We start from the raw sequence: 7053 nt of genomic DNA on the forward strand, positions 1-7053 counted from the left end.
ATCACTCTCCCACTTCTAGTGGCTACAACAGAGGCATTTTCTTGCTTAGGATTGGGGATAGTATCGGAAGGAAATTTACCTTGAGGTCTCTCGGCTATTTGCTTGGACAGCTGGCCAAATTGATTCTCAAGATTCTTGATAGTCGCCTCTTGATTCTTGTAATTGTTCTCCGTCCGGTTGATGAAAGTTTCCACCAACTCTTCTAAGCTCTTCTTGGAACCACTACCTTCACCTTCTCCTCGCTCTTGAGGTTGTCTTCAGCTTTGGCCTTGGAATCCTTGGCTAGGAAATTGTCTTTGAAAGCCATTTCCTTGCCCACTACTACCTTGCCTCCATGAGAAATTAGGGTGATTCCTCCATCCTGGATTGTAAGTATTTGAAAATGGGTCATTCCGAGCTTGACCCATAGCCTTCACTTCCTCCTCCGGTCTAGTCTCTGTGCATTCTTCGCTGTCATGTGGCCCTCCACAAGTCACACACTCCACCTTGGCAACTCGACCACCAATCTTGGTAGTCTTCATTTGATTTTGAATCTCATTCATTTGCTTGGAGAGTTGCTTGTTGGAGGCCATAAGTTGATCATAAGCTTCAACCTCAAGGACTCCTCTTCGGGCTTGGCGATCATTACTAGAGTTCATGGCTCTTATAGCCATTTTTTCAATCAACTCATACCCCACTTGTGGAAGTAAGGCATCGAACTCTCCACTTGAAGCCGCATCCAAACCAAACCTCGAAAAATATTGGAGACCATCATAGAACTTTGCTACTTGCTCAGCTTGAGTAAGGTTATGTTGAGGACACCTCCTCAAGAGCTTCTTGAACCTCTCCCAAGCTTCATATAGATTCTCATCGGTGGATTGAGTAAAAGTCATGATGTCATTCTTGAGCTTTCTCAAGAGGGCTCTTGGAACAAACCTTGTGGTGAACTTCTCAGCCAAGTCTTCCCAAGATGTAATGCTACCTTGGGGCTGTGAATTCAACCACTCCTCAGCAGTATCCCTCAGTGAAAAAAGGGAATAAACTCAAGCGGATGGTGTCCGCTGAAACATTTTGAACTCTGTAGGTGTTGCAATTGCGGATAAACCGCTCCATGTGTGCATGAGGATCTTCGAGAGCACCTCCACTATACTGATTTTGGCTCACCAAATTAATGAATGCCGGCCTCAGCTCAAAATTTCCCGTGCCATCGGGGGAAACTATGCTGCCCGGATAATCGTAGCTCATGGCAGCCGAGGTGAGGTCTCTAAGAGAACGATTGGCATTCTCCAATTCTTGCTCTTGAAGTCTTTGAGCAAGAGCCTCATTCACTCTTTCTTCTATGTGGGCTTGTATCTCCTCTTCCGTCATTTGAGCAGCCATGGCTTCAAGCCTTTGTTGGGCTCGACGACGGCGAAGAGTACGTTCAGGCTCCGGATCAAACAGCAATGGATCCGTACCAAGCCTACTGTGCATAAACTGAAATCACAAAAACAGAGAAAAGCTTAGTAACACCTATTCAATGCAATGCTCAGTAAAACAAACAAACAAACTCTTTCACTTAAACCGAAAACCACAAACAATCCCCGGTAACGACGCCAAAAACTTGTTGGTCAATTCGCAAGTGTACGAATACCTCCGGGTTTTAAAATATCGAACCACAGGGATTGTGAGTGAGAATTGTTGATTTAAGTCTAAAGTTTGCAAGTTCTTAAAGCAGTAAAATTCAGAAATTGGTTTTGGTTGATTGTGACAAAAGTTTTGCAAAAGAGCAATGTTGAAAATGATGTAAATAACAATTGATGGAAAATTGCCTTGGGTTTTTGATCATCTAATCCATTTTAGTCCACCTATCCTATGCATGTGATATCTTAATTTATCCCTTGTTGTTATAGCCTATGTACTTACTAGTTGATTCCTCACAAAAATAATTCTCTCAAACTGAAAGATAAGCCCAATTCCTTGTGTACTTAAACATTCATAAGAGGTAAATAAGCATGTATGTTCAGGCCAACAAAACCCTACCCTCACTCTATTCCTAGAAGCAAGTATAGAAGGATCTATTCCAATTCATGTCCCTAAATCATAACAAATTTCCATTTGATTATAATCTAGCCTCTAGCAAAGGTGCACCAAAGCTAAGCATGCAATAAGGAATTGAAATACAAGATTAAATCAAGACTCATGCATAGAGATAGGATTTAACAAACTAAAATTTCATAGAATCACTTAACCCAAAGCAAAAAGTAAACTAGCCACTCATGGCTAGGGAATTCATAAAGAAAATGTAAAGAAAACCTGAGAAAAATACAAGTTGGAAGCCTCCCTTGGCCCCAAAGTTCTCCTCAGCTCTCAAACTTGATCAAAAATGAGTAAAATGTCCAAATGTATCAAAGAAATTGGCCTAAGCCTTATTTATAGGCAGAATAAACGAAACTGGGCGCTCAGTCGCCAATTCAGAGCGCCTGAGCGCCAATTGCATGTTGAAAAACATGCTTCTGGACCCAATTGGCGCCTAGGCGCCCACTCCCAGCGCCTAGGCGCTTAAGCTCGCTTGAAAAAGACTTTTTGGCTTCTGAAACTCCTCTTTTCAATTCTCTTTAAGTTCTTCATCAATTCCATGCTTCTTGGCCTTCTTTCTCCTTCAGTTTCTGCTCTCCAAACCTAACCAACAAGTCAAGGAAGATTCTAGAAGCTCCAAGAGCTCATTAGCACAAGAAGTCCTTCATAAAACACAACAAAACCATGCAAGTCCTAAACTTTACTTAAGATGCAAGAAAACTACCTATAAAACTACTAAATTACCAAAACAAAATAAAGACTAAAGAAAAGATAAAAATGCATGAGAATGCATGAAACACTACATGAGACTCAACAAAAAGACTCAAAACACAAAAAGAAATGACCCTAAAAACACTACTAAAATAGGGTCATCAATCACTCTGCCCCCAGAGCATCAGAACGTCCGGTTGTTAGAACCACTGATACAGATTCCTCAACTGCCTATACTCTTGTATCTTTCCTAACCAACGTTGCTGACTCCTCCCCTTCCAATAACTCTGAGTCACATCGTAAATTCATGGAAGTCAGAAAAGAAAAAGTGTCTGCCATCCCAGAGTATTACCTTACGGTACCAAGCCCTAGGAGATACCCTGGACCTAGACCAAAACGTCTAGTTGATCCAGATGATCATATCCAGGCTGACCCTTTGCATGAGGCAGATCCTTTAGCTCAACAAGTTCAACCTGACCCTGTCCATCAAGAGCCAATTCAACCAGAACCAGAACACTCTGTGTCTAACCACTCTTCGGTTAGATCACCACACCCTCTGGTTGAAACTTCTGACCCACACCTTGGAGCCTCTGAACCAAATGTCCAAACCTTTAACATTGGCTCTCCTCAAGGTGCCTCTGAGGCCAACAGCAGCAACCACCCAACCTCTCCTGAAACCAACCTCTCCATTGTTCCCTACACATACCTCAGACCAACCTCTCTCTCTGAGTGCATTAATGTTTTTAATCATGAAGCTTCATTGATGCTACGCAATGTGCAAGGTCACACTGACCTGAGTGAGAATGCTGACTCTGTTGCTGAAGAGTGGAATAGTCTGAGTACTTGGTTAGTAGCTCAGGTTCGTATTATGATGAGGCATCTGACTGCAGAACGGGATCAGAGGATTGAGGCTGCTAAGCAGCGGTTTACAAAGAGAGTGGCTCTGCATGAACAACAGCAAAGAAATAAGCTACTTGAAGTTGTTGAAGAGGCCAGAAGAAAGAAAGAGCAAGCAGAGGAAGCTGCACGTCAAGCAGCTGCACAAGCTGAACAAGCAAGATTAGAAGCTGAGAGACTTGAAGCTGAAGCTGAAGCCCTTAGATGCCAAGCTCTTGCACCAGTGGTCTTTACTCCTGCTGCTTCTGCTTCCATTCCAGCTCATCAATCTGCTCAGAATGTTCCTTCTAGCTCCACACAGTCAAGCTCTTCCAGACTCGATATCATGGAACAACGTCTCGATACTCATGAGAATCTGCTGATGGACATGAAGCACATTCTTCAAGAGCTTCTGCGTCGCTCTGACAAGCCTTAGTCTTAGGATTTCTTCGTCTTTCTTCTTAACTTAATTTACTTTTATTCCTTTTTATTTTGTTTAAGTTACATTATTTGCTATGCTTGATAGTTGCCTTTTCTCATTGCATATACATATATATATCTATAACTTTGTGATTGCAAAATTTTCTTTTCTTTATTCATGATAAATTATGCTTTTACATCATACATTTCTTTTTCCCTAAATCTAGAATGGAGGATCCTTCCTCATTCTTTTGCACTCTTGGCGCTGCTCTACCCTCTCTTTCTCCAGACGATCCAATGAATACTGGATGTTGTTGAGATTGACGTTTAGCTCATCCCTCTCCAGACTCTCTTCTGTTGTCTTGAGTCTCTTTTCTATGGCTTCTTTCTCTTCCAGCAACCTCAGCTCAAGCTGGCTGAGTTCCTGAATTTCTTCCACGAAAGCAAGGAATTCTTTCAAATCCTTCTCAAGCTCTGGACAAAGGTCCTCTTCGAGCAATGTCTTCGTCAGCTCATGTATTGTTCGTGTACCATCCGGGTGCCGGATGTTAAGGAACAAGTCCTCCTCGAAGGCTTTCCTTCTGAGCTCTTCCAGTGCTACCATGTATGATGCCATTTCTTTTTATGGAATTGATCGCGTGTGAAGCTTACCCTCTTCTAAATCGCTTTATATAAGCTTCATTCTCTCCTTGGAAGTTATTGCTCCTACAGTTTCTCGAGGTTAAGTCCTTGGTAACTGAAGTTCTCTTTACTCCTGTGGCCGGTGGTAAACGATTCTTCTTTTGCATTAACTCCCTTCCTTAATTCGCGTAACTCTCATTCTTACCGCGTTTATTTCTCCATCTTTTCACTCAGACCTTCTCTGAGGGGGAGTACCTTGTACTTCAAGCTGAGTTTTTCACACCCCATACTTTTTGCTTATGACAAAAAGGGGGAGTACACCTAGTTTTTGATGTGTAAGTGTGATTTATTTTGGAGAATTTAAGAGTTCCACTTTTATGACCATAGATGTGCCACTGGGCAAATACAAGGAATACATTTCACTTCCTCTAAAGTGATTCTATTTGACTCTTATACCACTTATCATTGACTCTGAATACTTATGCGCTCTGATTATTCTATTTCATCTATGTCATGCGCCTTCACTCTGAACTCTTATATTATTTAGCTCAGAATCTAGACATTTCTAACGTTTTCACTAAGTCTTAGATTCAATGGGAGCTATGCTCAGAATCAAGCTGTGACTTGGATTCAGAATGAGTAAAATAAACTATTCAAATCAGGATAAGTCTTATTCTATATCTCTAAACTCTGAGTGAAATCAGTTTATTGTTTAAGAATTGTTCATCAAAATACTTAGTTTTGTCATCATCAAAAAGGGGGAGATTGTAAGATCAAGTTTTGATCGAGTAGTACAACTCTTATGTTTTGATGATTACAAGTTAACTTTTGAGTATGAACAATTATGGTACTCTAACGTGTTTTTCTGAGTGTGTTGTTTACAGGCTCTGACCTCAACTCATTCTCACACAAATCAGAAGCACTGTGCATAAAGAGTGACCCAAGCAACGCTTTCGCAACATCTATGTTCAGCATGAACAGTAGAAATGCTTCAGAAGATCTGAAGTTATACAAGCTCTGATAAGGACTCAGCCACTAGAAGTTCTGAAGATCCAGAAGTTGTGACAACCAAGCAACACTGAAGGTTCAGATGTTCTGATGGTGTGGAAGACTCTAAACATCCAGAAGCTGAATAGTGAAAACTCTGATGTCCAGAAGCAAGAAACTCTGAAGACCATGTACTTCCCTCTGAGTTCAGAATCAGAAGATACAACGGTCAGAGGATCTGTGCTTTCCCTCTAACTCTGATCAACCGGCTTCACAAGTTCCAACATGAAGCATTCCCCTGATCAGAAGTCTCCTAGGTTTAAAGGTCAAGTCACTATCCAAGTACAAAAGCAAATGTAGTATCCTGACGACCTACCTAACATTCTCAGCCACAGCAGAAGCTGGAATTTCCAGAACTGCCCTCCAACGGTAGCATTTCCATGCAGCGTTCAAACCCTAATCCTTGGAGTATAAATAGAGGCTGAAGATTGAAAGATGCGGTTGGAAGAATTACACACGCGCAAGCTATATTCAAAAACCTTCTAACCATTCTTTCACCTGAAGTCATTGTGTTTACTATTAGCTTTTAAGAAGCAAATCTCTTGTAAACATTCTTTCTTAAACAGTTTGTTTAGTTACCTTTAGGAGATCAAGGTTGATCGGATCCTAGAGAAGACTAAGAGAGTGAATCTTAGTGTGAGCTAAGTCAGTGTAATTGTTAGTCACTTGTAGGTTTCAAGTGCAGTTGTAACACATTACCTGATTAGTGGATTGCCTTCATTCTAAGAAGGAAGAAATCACCTTAACGGGTGGACTGGATAAAAATCCTTGTGTGCTTTTCTATCTCTTATCTTTAGCACTTAGTTCTCGAAAGATTTGTTAAAATCCTTAAGGTGGAAGTTTTATCTTGAAAACGTTATTCAAACCCCCCCCCCCTTTCTACCGTTTTTTATAGCTTCAACATGATGACATGATTTATTTGATGAATTGGTGAGGTTGGCCGAAACCCTAATGCTCTCTAGGGTTTAGGCGTATAATTTTGCTTATGTGATGAGAGTTGCTTGATAGATTTTCTGCTCTTGCGAGGATGGGAGTAAAACCCTAAACCTCTAGATGATATGCTATGCATGATGTCCCATTGATTACTTCAAGGTTACGATATTGTAATTGTTGTTAAAATGTTAGTAACAATAATAGAGATGAGAACTTCGCTTGCAAGTAGTGAAACAATATGGTTATCTTGCTAGGGTATAGGCTATGGACTATGAGAACGATGGTGTCGTTTGAGACAAACGGTGTGCTTGCGCGCGAGGGAGTTTTGTGGATTGACTGTGTTGGTCTGCACGTGATAACCATAATTTAGTCATGGGATAAGGATTGACTGTGTTGGTCTCCTTGAGA

At 41.1% G+C, this 7053-nt stretch overlaps 1 non-coding gene across 1 annotated transcript; it reads left to right on the plus strand.

The window, feature by feature from the left end:
• Positions 1–783: 783 nt before the first annotated feature.
• LOC130716450 (small nucleolar RNA R71) lies at positions 784–890 on the plus strand. Its single transcript, XR_009012062.1, has one exon. It is a non-coding gene; the product is annotated as a small nucleolar RNA R71 (small nucleolar RNA).
• The last annotated feature ends 6163 nt before the right edge of the window (positions 891–7053 follow it).

Source organism: Lotus japonicus, chromosome 4 (genome assembly GCF_012489685.1).
Source record: "Lotus japonicus ecotype B-129 chromosome 4, LjGifu_v1.2".
In the NCBI taxonomy this organism is placed as follows: domain Eukaryota; kingdom Viridiplantae; phylum Streptophyta; class Magnoliopsida; order Fabales; family Fabaceae; genus Lotus; species Lotus japonicus.